General features: G+C 38.1%; 1 protein-coding gene across 5 annotated transcripts in view; it reads left to right on the plus strand.

Moving 5' to 3' along the window:
- The window catches only part of SH3D19 (SH3 domain containing 19), a 156,209-nt gene that overhangs the window by 62,232 nt on the left and 81,085 nt on the right, over nt 1–12,892 (plus strand). Inside the window, exon 1 of one of the 5 annotated variants that reach the window (XM_064490466.1) lies at nt 11,335–11,376. The exons of 3 other annotated variants lie outside the window; for them this stretch is intronic. The gene's annotated coding sequence lies outside the window, so the exon portion shown is untranslated. Of the gene's footprint in view, nt 1–11,334; nt 11,377–12,892 lie in introns of those variants that run through there. One more of the 5 variants, XM_064490433.1, reaches the window with a different exon arrangement.

A 12,892-nucleotide genomic window follows, 5' to 3' on the forward strand; every position in this document is an offset into this window, starting at 1 on the left:
GTAAACACTGGATGAATAATAGCTGTCATTGGTGGTGGTGGTGGTGGTGGTGTTATGCTGATAGACAGTTCTTGACTTTATCTCAACTGTTTTTTATGACCTGGGAGACACAGAAGCGAATCCCTTGTGCAGTTTCCTGTGCTTCTTTGTGATCATTGTATTGCCTCCCCTCCCCCCTTAAACAGTGCATTTTTCATTATATGAATATGTTTTTTACTAATTCTGCGACTCTGAAGTAGTACTTCAAAATGCTTTCATTCCAAATCAAAATTATTTGACAGCTTTTCTAGGTAATGCACAGTCTCTCTTCTCTATTAGTCAATAACAACCCCCCCCCCCCATAGCCCTTTCTAAAACACACAACACAAAGGCCTGTCCAATTTGCATTGGCGTTGGAGAGGTTTCACACCGGTGTATTCAATGACAAATCCTTAGACTTACCTACTGTGTGTAGGGTGCTCTGATTACCGGGGTATTGTAAAGCTCTGTCTTAAAGGAGCTTATAGTGGTGGAAGCATTAAGGCCTAGATAAAGAGAATTATAACATGGATTAAAAAGTGATTAAGTGCTGACAGGTGATAGGCACTGTGTGCTTTGTGGGGCGGGTGGAGGAGAAGCTTTATTTCTGAATATGGGAAACAAATAAGGCTTCAAAGCAGACATGTTCCTCTCACCCAGAGGTCCTGGGTGTGTGTGGTACTGTGAAGAGTCATAACTGAGCACTTTAGAGGCATTCCATGTGGCTGAAGAGCAGAACAGGACCACTAGGCATTCTTCTGGTTGGTGTTCCGTAGCCTTTTGAAGCAGGTTGTGTGGATGGCACTCTGTTAATAAAGTGGAGAGGAAGGAGACGGGGTAGGCTTGAACTTGCAAGAAGAATGCATTCTCTGCCCCTAGGTAAGGTGACGTGGCAAGGCCTGGAGGCGGCTTTACCTTTTCTTGATTACAAGAAAAAAGTTTTTCATTATTCCAGATTAGAGACCAAGACTGCCCCACTGTGGATAAAAATCTGTTTGAAGACTGAGATCAGAAAAATCCTCAACTATGTAGGAAAGGTTTGCACATCAGAGTGAGGTGCCTGGTGTTTGGAAAAATGTGATCTTCCCTTTGTTTCCTGCTTCCCCAGATAAAGAACTCTTGGTTACAGTGGTCTCTGATGTTTGCTCATTTTGCAGTCAGTTCTACAAAGGTACAACTTTACTGTGACATCTGCAAATTCATGCCGAAGTAAAGGAAGAGGAGACAGACAGTAAGAATGGGCCTTTTGCTGTTTACGGAGGGTAAAAATATCATCTTTATTTTTACCTTAACAACTGAAAAAGCAGCCTGTGGTTAGAGATGTTGTCTGTCTTTTGCCACCTAAAATAATACTTTAAATCTTTGTTTTCTGGATTCTTGTAAAAGAAATCCATTGTATTTAAAATATGGAGGCAGATATTTGTAATGTATTTGGTTAATTTTTTTATATCACCCACTCATCCTACTCAGGAAATTCATGTTAGAGTTGTTGAGTCTCAGAAAATGACTGTGAGGGCTTAACACCCTCAGCATGAACTAGGAACGGAAAAGACTTCAAGGGACGAGAGGGATGGCGCCCTGTGGTTGGTACAGGTTTCCATCCGGAAGGAACTACCTCTGTCTGCCTTTTAGTTCCCTTTCTCCCTTCTGCTGCTTACTTTTAGGGCTTATTTATCACTTCTGTCAGAGGCTGCAATGGGAAAATTTTTAAAAAGTGAAAATCGTATTTATTAATTTTTCACAGTAGCCCTCTGTTCAAAAGGAAGGGGAAGGGAAAGAGGCTGGAGCCATTGGATAAGGAAAGATTTGGACTGTCCACTTGACCAGAAATAAGCAAGAAAAAAATATCCTACAGAATTAAAAAATCTGTACTGAGCAGAGAATAGTTAACCTTTTAGATCATTTTACCCACTGTATTATGAACTCTATGAATATTCTGTACCCCTCATATTATCATGATAGTAAACATTTAAGAGCGTTTATCATGGTCAGCAACCGTTCTATCCTTCATGTGCATTTGTTTATTTACTCCTTGTTCAGTTTGATGAGGTGGGCACTACTACTACGTATCCCCTTTAAGACATGTGGATGCTGAGGTTTACATGGGCTAAATATCTTACTAAGGTCATTGAGGTAATTAATAAACAGTGGAGCAAGAACTCAAAACAAGGCCTGTCTGACCTAGAGTTCCTGCTCTTAGCCTGCATCTAGGTTGTCATCCTGAAATAGCAAATGACTTCCCACTATGGGGGTGACCAAGGAGTAGAGACATGGAGGCACTGCATGCACTCACCTCCCTGGTGGGACCTGTAATTCTTTTTTTTTTAATTGAAGTATAGTTGATTTACAGTGTTGTGTTGTGTTAGTTTCAGGTGTACAGCAAAGTGGTTCACTTTTATGTAAATATGTGTGTGTGTGTGTGTGTATTCTTTTTCAGGATCTTTTCCATTATAGGTTATTACAAGGTATTGAATATAGTTCCCTGTGCTGTATAATAGGCCCCTGTTGGTTATATATTTTATATATTTCAATCCCAAACTCCTAATTTACCCCTCTGCCCTTTCTCCTTTGGTAACGATATGTTTCTTTTCTATGTTTGTGAGTCTCTGTTTTGTAAATAAGTTCATTTGTATCATTTTTTTAGATTCCGTATATAAGTGATATCGTAAGATACTTGTCTTTCTCTGTCTAACTTACTTCACTTAGTATGAGAATCTCCAGGTTAATCCATGTTGCTGTAAATAGCATTATTTCATTCCTTCATATGGCTGAGTAATATTCCATTGTTTATGTATACCACATCTTTTTTATCCATTCATCTGTTGATGGGCATTTAGGTTGCTTCCACACCTTAACTATTGTAAATAGTGCTGCTATGAACACTGGGATGAATGTATCTTTTCAAATTAGAGTTTTCTTAGGATACATGCCCAGGAGTGGGATTGCTGATCATGTGGTAAATCTGTTTTTAGTTTTTCAAGGGGCCTCCATACTTTTCTCCATAGTAGCTGCACCAATTTACATTCCCACCAACAGTGTAGGAGGGGTGGAACCTGTAATTCTAAGATGCACTAATTAACCTAAATAATGCAGAATCAAAGATAAATCTGTGATAAGATTAAAGAAAGTACACATTTAATATAATCTTCAAAGATCAGGGTTTGACCTGAATGGTTTGGGAGATTTGTTCATGTTACTCCCTCTCCCTTTTGTGTTTGGATACTGTACCTGGCCCTCCATCAGTTGGAGTTCAGTTCATTAGAGAAGTGCCATCTACATGTCAGGCATGGTGCTGGACATGGAGATGTAAATACTAGCTCTGTAAAGGGACCTTTGGTTTCCAGGGGAATGGATGGTAAAAATGATAAAATTGTTCATGCTAAAGTAACCGATATTGAGTCTGATTTTGTAAGAAATGTTTCATCCTCAAATTAGTTTGGGAAGTATACAAAGAACTTATACCAATCCTTCTCAAACTCTTCCAAAAGACTGAAGGAGAGAGAAGACTCTCAAACTCATTCTATGAAGCTACCTACCATCACCCTGATACCAAAACCGGACAAAGACACTACCAAAAAAGAAAGTTATAAGCCAATATCTTTGATAAATATAGATGCAAAAATTCTCAACAAAATATTAGCACCAAATCCAACAACACATAAAAAAGATCATGCACTATTACCAAGTTGGATTCATCCCAGGGTCACAAGGATGGTTCAGCATATGTAAATCAGTCAATGTGATATTCCACATCAACAAAAAAAAAAGGGCAAAAACCACATGTTCATGTCCATAGATGCAGAAAAAGCATTTGATACAATTCAACATCTATTCATAGTGAAAACTCTTACCATAGTAGGTACTGAGGGAACATATCTCATCATAATAAAAGATATTTATGATAGACCCACAGCCAATATAATATTCAGTGGTGAAAAGTTGAAATCCGTCTCTCTAAAATCTGGAACAGAAGGATGCCCACTCTCACCACTTCTTTTCAACATAGTATTAGAAGTCCTCACCACAGCAATCAGACAAGAAAAAGAAATTAAAGGGATCCAAATTGGAAGAGAAGCGGTAAAATTATCAATGTATGCAGATGACATGATACTGTACATAGAAAACCCTAAAGACTCCACACAAAACCACTAGCACTCATAAACAAATTTAGCAAGGTAGCAGGGTATAAGATTAACATACAGAAATCAGTTGCATTTCTTTATACTAACAACGAAATATCAGAAAAGTGGTGTTGGGAAAGCTGGATAGCCACATGTAAGTCAATTAAGTTAGAACATTCCCTCCATACACAAAAATTAAATCAAGATGGCTTAAAGCATAAGACAGGACACCATACATCTAGCAGAGAGCATAGACAAAACATTCTCTGACATAAATCATAGCAGTGTTTTCCTGGATTAGTCTCCCAAGGCAATAGAAATAAAAGCAAAACTAAACAAATGGGACCTAATTAAGCTTATAAGCTTTTGCACAGCTAAGGAAACCATAAACAAAATGAAAATATGGACTGGGAGAAAATATCTATAAACAATATGACTGACACTAGCTTAATTTCCAGAATATATAAACAGTTCTTAAAACTCAGAATCAAAAAAACAACCCAATGAAAGAACGAGCAGAAAACCTAAATAGACATTTCTCCAATGAAGACATACAGATGGACAACAAGCACGTGAAAAGATGCTCAGTATCACTAATTATCAGAGAAATGCAAATCAAAAACTACAATGAAGTATCACCCCACACCAGTCAGAATGTCCATCATTAAAAAGTTCACAAACAGTAAATGCTGGAGAGGGTGTGGAGAAAGGGAACCCTCCTACATGGTTGGTAGGAATGTAATTTGGTGCGGCCACTATGTAAAACAGTATGGAGATTCCTTAAAAAACTAAAAATAGAGTGACCATATGATCCAGCAATCCCACTCCTGGATATATATCCAGAGAAAACTCTAATAGATTTATGCACTCCAGTGTTTATAGCAGCACTGTTTACAATAACTAAGATGTGGAAGCAACCTAAATGTCCACCAACAGACGAATGGATAAAGAAGATGTAGTATATGTATGCAATGACCTACTAGTCAACCATAAAAAGGAATGAAATAATGCCATTTACAGCAACATGGATGAACTAGAGATTCTCATACTGAGTGAAGTAAGTCAGAAAGAGAAAGACAAGTATCATGATAGCACTTACATGTTGAATCTAAAAAAAAATGATACAAATGAACTTATTTACAAAACAGAGACTCACAGACATAGAAAACAAATGTATAGTTACCAAAGGAGAAAGGGCAGAGGGATAAATTAGGAGTTTGGGATTAGTAGATATAAACTACTATAAATAAAATAGATAAACAAGGTCCTACTATATAGCACAGGGAACTATATTCAATATCTTGTAATACCCTATAATGAAAAAGAATATATATATATATGGTAACTGAATCACTATGCTGTACACCAGAAACTAGTACAACATAGTAAATCAAGTTTAGTTTAAAAAAAATTAGTTTGAGAAATGCTAGTTAAAGTTACACAAATTTTTTTAAATTGAAGTGTAATTGATTTACAATGTTGTGTTAGTTTCTGGTGTGCAGCACAGTGACTCAGTTATACATATATATTCTTTTTCATATTCTTTTTCATTATAGGTTATTACAAGTTATTGAATACAGTGCCCTGTGCTATACAGTAGGACCTTGTTGTTTATCTATTCTGTATATCATAGTTTGTTATCAGCTAATCCTAAACTCCCAGTTTATCCCTCCCCACCCTTCCCCTTTGGTGATCATAAGTTTTAAACTGATGTTTTCATTGCAAGATTTCTTAGAGCTTTTAAGCTAATATACTTTTAAGCTAATATACTAATATACTTTGAGACTATCCCAGAGGTTTTTACAATTGGGAAAACACTGAAAGCAGTCTCTGTTTTGGGGTCACTTTTTAGGCTACCTTTCTTGTAGCATATCTTATTCCAGGTGAAATTATGACTCCTTTAGAAAAACCTTTAGGATTGGCCTAATATTTTGAATATGGGTCTAATATTTTTGATTTGGCAATTGAAGGAATAGAGATTTATATATAACTAAAAAGTCTTTTTATTTCTTCTTAAGTCACAAGTTTCACTTGCTGAAAAGAAGTGAGATTTTTGTAACAGGAAGAGTTATGAAAGTAATTGTTAAGAGAATCACTAGGGAGCTTGAGGTGGGAGCAGCAAGGAAGTTTGATGACACCTTGCCGCTAAGCCTACTTCTGTTTCTGCTCCCCTCATCACCTCGCCTCCTGGGACGTGAGTGGCACTGATGAAATGTCCATCTTCCTAAAGTCTCTACCAAATTCACTTTGGGGTGTAAAGGAGCATTATAGGTGGTGGTTCTGATTTTTCATCTCTGAAACTAACCTTAAAAACTCAACTCATAAAAAGCCTGTTTTAATAGTGAGTTGAACTCAAAAATCAAAATGATTCAGTTGAACCATTTTAAAGAAGAGTTATTTAAAAAGAAGTACTAGCCATTGCTAAATAGCGGATTCTTATTCCAGTTCAAATATGCTGTAATTTTTTCTCCTGTGTGTAGTTCCGTTGGGTGAGAGCTACTCTGAGACAGAAGAATAGACCAAATGTGGGTCATTTTAGGGCAAAGGTGCCTTTTAAATACTAAGGTGTTTATAAAAAGTAAAAATGTATGGGAATTCTTAGGAAGACTTTTTTTTTTTTTTTTAGCAATATCAGATATATCAGTGAACCAACTTACAGCCTAAAGGATGCAGGGCAGAAAAGGGAATGGGAGGGCATTGGCTATCACCATTATCAACAGACACTTGCAGAGGGCTGACTGTGAAGCAGAATCTAAGACAGAGTCCTGCCGTCATCAGTGATTAGTAAGGGGATAGGCACACGCTTAAAACTTTAAATAATAATGCAATACTGTGCTAAATGTCAAGTGAATGGTACAGATAGCATGAGAGTTCAGACAGGATGTGGTAGGCAGAATAATGCTCCCCACTCAGAGAAGTCATGTCCTACCCCTGGAACCTGTGAACACGTTACACTGAATGGCAAAGAGCAATTAAGTTTCCTCATCACCTGACCTTGACATAACATTGTTTTGGATTATCCTGTCAAGCCCAGGGTATTCATAAGGCCCCTCTAAAGTGGAAGAGGAGAGCAGGAGAGGAGGTCAGAGTCAGATTTAAAGACGCTGCATTGTTGGAGGAAGGGGCCACAGCCAAGGAATGCAGGGACCTCGGGAAGCTGGAAAGGGCAAGGAAACTGATTCTCTCCTTGAGCCTCCAGAAGGAATGTAGCTGTGTGCACACCTTGATTTTAGCCTAGTCATCACCTGTTTCGACTTCTCACCTCTAGAACTGTAAGATAATACATTTTTGTTGTTTTAAGCCACAAAGTTTGAGGGAATTTGTTACAGCAATGATAAAAAAAAAAAATACAAGAATGTTGAAGAGAAAGAGGAATCAGGGGTGGTTTCACAAAGAAGGTGGTTCTTGAGCCAGACATTAATGAATAATAATAATAAGAGCAGTGGTAACAGAATTAGAGTCGTAAAATGTGTGTTCCAGGTACTGAGCTAAGTTCTTAATACCCTTTAATTCATTTGTCCTCACAAAAACGCTATGAAGATAGGATGAGATAACTGAGGTTTAGAGAGGCTGAGGAACCTGTGTGACCACTGCCGTGCAGCACCAGTCACTGCACCTAGTTAACAGCTGGCCTTCTAACGCCGTGATGGCGTTACTGCAGTTACTGAGGGAGGATGGCATTGTCGTCACCTCATGGAATCATCTCAGGGTCTGTGGCATGTAGTGATTTGTAGTTTTTCTGAGGCATGGACTTATCTGTCCAGCAATATGGCTGAATTGGAGGGGAAGAGACAGGAACCAGAAAACCAGGTGAGACACAACCATCCAGACAAGTGCCGATCAGAGCCTAAAATACCAGGAAAGGCAGTGGGCACGGGGTGGAGGAAACAGACTCCAGACACAGTCTGCTTCTTTTATGAAACAGAACTCCTGTGTTGAAAAAACTTCCCTTCTCTCTCTAATTTCCCCCTCCCTGTGATGAGGGTGCTGCATTTTAACGAGTTGAGGCCCTTTATAATTAGAATTAATGAAAGGCGTCAGCACTGACGGTGCTGTAGACCAGACTTTTCCACATACCCACAGAAGCACAGGCAGCGCTCACATAAATGTCTCTCTCATCTGCCTCTCTGCTCTCCTGTACTGTAACTCGCAGAAGTTGACTTTCATTTCTGGGTGTTTTAGACAGAGAGCAGAGTAACTTTCTTACTTAAGTTCAACAACAAAAATATGTTTATTGAAAACCTACCATTTAAAGAAGAAATATTCTAGTCATTGTGGGAGTCTCAAAAGTGGCTAAAAGTCAGTTTGGAAACACACCTGAAGGAGAGTGGTGAAATGGAATTGGAAGGAGGAGGTGAGTAGGTATCAGCTGGTGTCAGTGATTTGTGAAACGAATGCTGGGTTCTTTTCAAGGGGACATATTTGCTGTTTTCTCTGCCTGCATGTAAGAACCATTTAAAGATTTTAAAAAATCCTCTGAAACTCTCATCTCAGATATGTAAAATTCCTTCTGCTTTCTATTTGAGTAGAACCAGTTCTGCCATCATTTAAAGAGTCGTTAAAGTAAGATCTGTGAACTCTGAATATCTTCTGTCTTCTAGTGGATGGAATCATTGTTTTATTTATCCTGCTTATCATAAGTAAAGAGGTAATGACATTGTTGCTGCAAAGAGTTCTTCAGAATGTGTGGATCTTTTAGTTAATACTGAGTGGCATAAAGCATTTGTGTGGGATTGATCATTTTTAAAGAATAACATAAACTATTTGTATATACACCCAAGCTGGAGTATGTAAGTAATGCTTTGGGGTATGATACGAAATCCATTAATGGGTAATACTCATTCTGAGAAGAGATTTTACTACTTCAGTATGAGGTACAAGACACATTCCTACTCTGTTGTAAGGGTGTCTATAAATACTGATTCCCATGGACTGAGTCTTCCCACTAATTTCAGAGAATGATTTAGGACCTTTCACTGTTGACTTGAGTTAGTAGTATAAGTCCCTACTCAGTGGGGGTGATTTTTCTTTCCCATTAAGTGATCAAAGCCAAATTCTCAAAGCCGAATGTCTTACAATAGATTATTATTTTTTTTAGTTTTATTTATTTTTACTTTGGGGGGGTTAATTAGGTTTGTTTATTTTTAGAGGAGGTACTGGGGATTGAACCCAGGACCTCATGTATGCTAAGCATGGACCCTACCACTTGAGGTATACCCTTCCCCCGGTTTACAATAGATTCTAATGACTTGGCCTTTTTAGTTTTAATCAAAGCAAAAGATGACATTTGCATTTTTGTCTTCTTCATTTCTAAGTGTTTGTCATATTAGATTCAGAATCACTCTGAATAATAATGTCAGTAGAATCGGTCTAGCCACTCCCCAAAAACCTGTGAGAACAGGGGCCTGTTTCTACAAAGGTCGTGTACCGCCTAACTGTATAGACACTGGAATCGTGCATGTCTGGATTACTTGGAACCAGAAGTCATCAGGGCAGGAAAGGTTCCGAAGTTCTCACACAGAGTCACTGACCCATGGTAGCTTCCTGCTGCTCTCCTGTTTCTCGGTGCCCTCGATGTGCCATGGATTCTCCTTCTGCCCCCCCACCCCCCGCCATGACATTTATGCACATACAGCCCTCAACACCCTGCGCACCAGTTCTGCCTGCTTTCTGCCTTTGTTCTGCTTGCAGGGTATTCTTCCATTTCCTCAATCAGCTTTATTAACCAGGAGACATGGATGAGTAGGGACAGGGAATGCAAGCTCTCTCTGTGCCTCTTTCTGTGCCTTTGTGCACATGTGTGATGCAGACCTACAAAAGCAGCAGACTTTCACACAGCCGTCCAGCCATGCTGACCTTCACACTGAGAGTGTCCTGCTGATCTTTGGGTGACCTCAATCATCAGGTCTGCTTAGTGGGCCCCTGGAGTTGGTGCATTGTTTACAGCAAATGTGCACCATTTGGCAACTAAATTTTAGAGTTAGGGCATTCTTATTTTTAATAGCTCCTTTCTTCATAGAAATGGTGAGACTTTGGGCTAGTAAGTTATTTGTGTGATTTCTAAGTATGTAAAAATTTGGGAAGCTTTTGCAAGCTTATTCTCTCCTAATTATTTAAAAATTAGAAGAAACTCTGAAAAAAAAAACTGGGGGGATGTGCCAAAGAGTACTTGATTTGAAATAAATAGAATCCATACGCTTAAAGCACCATATACAGTCAAGATGAAATTTCCATGTTTGCTATAGATCTGTTCTCATTTTTCTTAAGGGGATTTTAATCCAAATGTTTTATTATTGTTGGCAAGATCCAGATCCCAAATCAGCCCTCAGTGCTTTGTTTTGTTCAGTCTTAGCTTTTGGACCAAAATAACTACTTACTATTTTGCCAGAAATTCAGCATTACCACTAATGTATTTCTTGACAATTGCACAATAGTCTCGGCTGTCATGAAAATTACTTTGCTTAAATTAAGTATATAAAAGTATGTGTAGACACACAGATACACAACATACACACACTACATATTTCCATGTTTTCAAGCTAAAAGATGGCTTGTGGCACAATGTGAAGTCCAATTAATTGTATACTTTGAGAAAAAAGATCAAGCCAAAAGCATGTTATTTTCATTTTCTCTCTATTGCCAGGAGCTAGGGGATGGGGAAAATTGTGAATAATTGGTAATTTACCCTTACCCTCAAATTATCAAATATATGGGTCATAGCAGTAACATGTTATAAACACTGTGTGCGCATATTTACATGGAAATGTAACACATACAACCCTAAGAGTGAATTTGGGAGAAAATGTTTAAACTATCCTCCAACAGATTATCAAGTTATTGTCTTGGATTTTAATTACTTCTTAATAGAGAAGCACAGTGGGGAGACATTTGTATTTCACTAGAGCAGAAAGTATTAAAATGACTGTAGTTTCCTGTTTTAACCAAGAAAGAAGGAGAGCTATGAGCCATTCCCTTCCTGAGTGGCCGCATTCCAGCTGTGCAGACTGGTCGTAGCACATCTGCCAATCAGAACAGGCCCTGGAAGGAAGCCCTCAGATGCCGAGTCTTGTTTACATGCACTGTGACTCTGTTTCTCCCCTCCTCCTGTGTCTTGTATGACTGGGAAGATTTGTAAGGGAACTCGCTGTTATGTGCCTAAAGAAAACTGTTCAAAACTAGGACCACAGCCACATCCAATGGTATTACTGGCAGACTTTTAGCTCATCTGTATCCACAGGTAAGAGTTGCTTTGTTATGAGGACAGCTGATCTGCATCTAGTTTTTAGCTTTACTTTGGGACATTATACTTAACTTTTGATAGCAAAACTAACAGGCTAAAAGCTGAAGAAGAACAATTGAAAAAAATGATTAAAATGTGCATTCTATTGCTGACTTGAAATTTTTAGTCCTCAACAAGTGAAAAAACATATTTTTATTTAAGGGAAGGGTAAAACCAAGTTAAATTAAAACGAAAGTTTTAAAAGCGGCAGTAACACTAAGTCACTGTGTAGAGAAATTGGAACCAGAAGCATATTGTTAACATTGTGTGTTTTGAAGAGCATTATATCTAAACAAATATTTTTATTGTGACTCTTCTTACTTATTAGTGTTTCAGAGAACAGTGTCTTCCTGTCTGCTCTTTGTTTTAAAAAGACATTTCTTTTTTATTATGAACCCATTCAGAGAGAATTTATATTTAACCACGTAAATCTGATTCCTTTTCTTCCATAAATTCTCTCTAGATATTGTAGAGAATGTTTTCATTATCTTTATGCTGCTCCATCAGCAATAAAATTAAGAAGAAAAAAAGAATTCCTGTCTAATCTTTGTTTTGCCATTAAATTATATCATGTTAGTATTAATTCAGAAGATACTTTAGAAAATGAAACTTTGTTAACATTGCATAGGATTTTAAAAAGTCATTGTATAGGAATTTATTGTGGCTTACACGTTGCTTTCTGTTGCTAGTTTTTTCATAGCACTAAGATCTTTTTACTTTATATTTGTTTATAAGCATGTACTGAAAAAAAAATTATTACTCAGAGTCAAAAAAAGATAGCCTTTGGGTTTTGTGGTCTTTTGTCTTGTATGTAGAAGTCTTCAGTTTGATTAACAGCATTTCACAGCAGTCCAAAGAGGCACTTTTAAGAGCTTCAAGCAGCCATGCTCTTGTCTCTTACCCCGTTGCAGGGTTTCTTAACTTCAGCACTGTTGACATTTTGGGTGAGATAATTCTTTGTTGCAGGGTGCATGTGGGACGGCAGCAGCATCCCTGGTCTTACCCACTGGATGCCAGTAGCTCCTTCCTCCCCAGTTGTGACAACCAGAATGTCTCCAGGCATTGCCAGATGTCCCCTCGTGGAGAGAGAGCAAAATTGCCCATGGTTGAGAACCACTGTTAGCACGTCAGGCCTAATTATCTGTGAAACATGGAAATGCAACTTCTGAGAAGTTCTGGGTGATAGAGAGTTAAGGATGAGGCTGTCCTGGTCTCAGTGTATTTGCAGATGTTGCTGTAGCTGACTGCCCATTTTTTTCCCCTCCCCATCCTGTTAGAAGCTTTTGCCAACCATGATTCATGGAATGATTTTTTCGAGCTGAGTAATTTGTGGCTTTTCAGTTCCCTTACTTTCTTTCCTTAGCTAAATTTGTTTTGGTTTTAGCAAAGTGTTTTAAACAGCAAAGATCTTTGAAAATGAAATAATACATGTAATGATATATTTTCTAAGTAGATGATTTTCACAAACTGTAAA

This window comes from Camelus dromedarius, chromosome 1 (assembly GCF_036321535.1).
Source record: "Camelus dromedarius isolate mCamDro1 chromosome 1, mCamDro1.pat, whole genome shotgun sequence".
NCBI lineage: Eukaryota > Metazoa > Chordata > Mammalia > Artiodactyla > Camelidae > Camelus > Camelus dromedarius.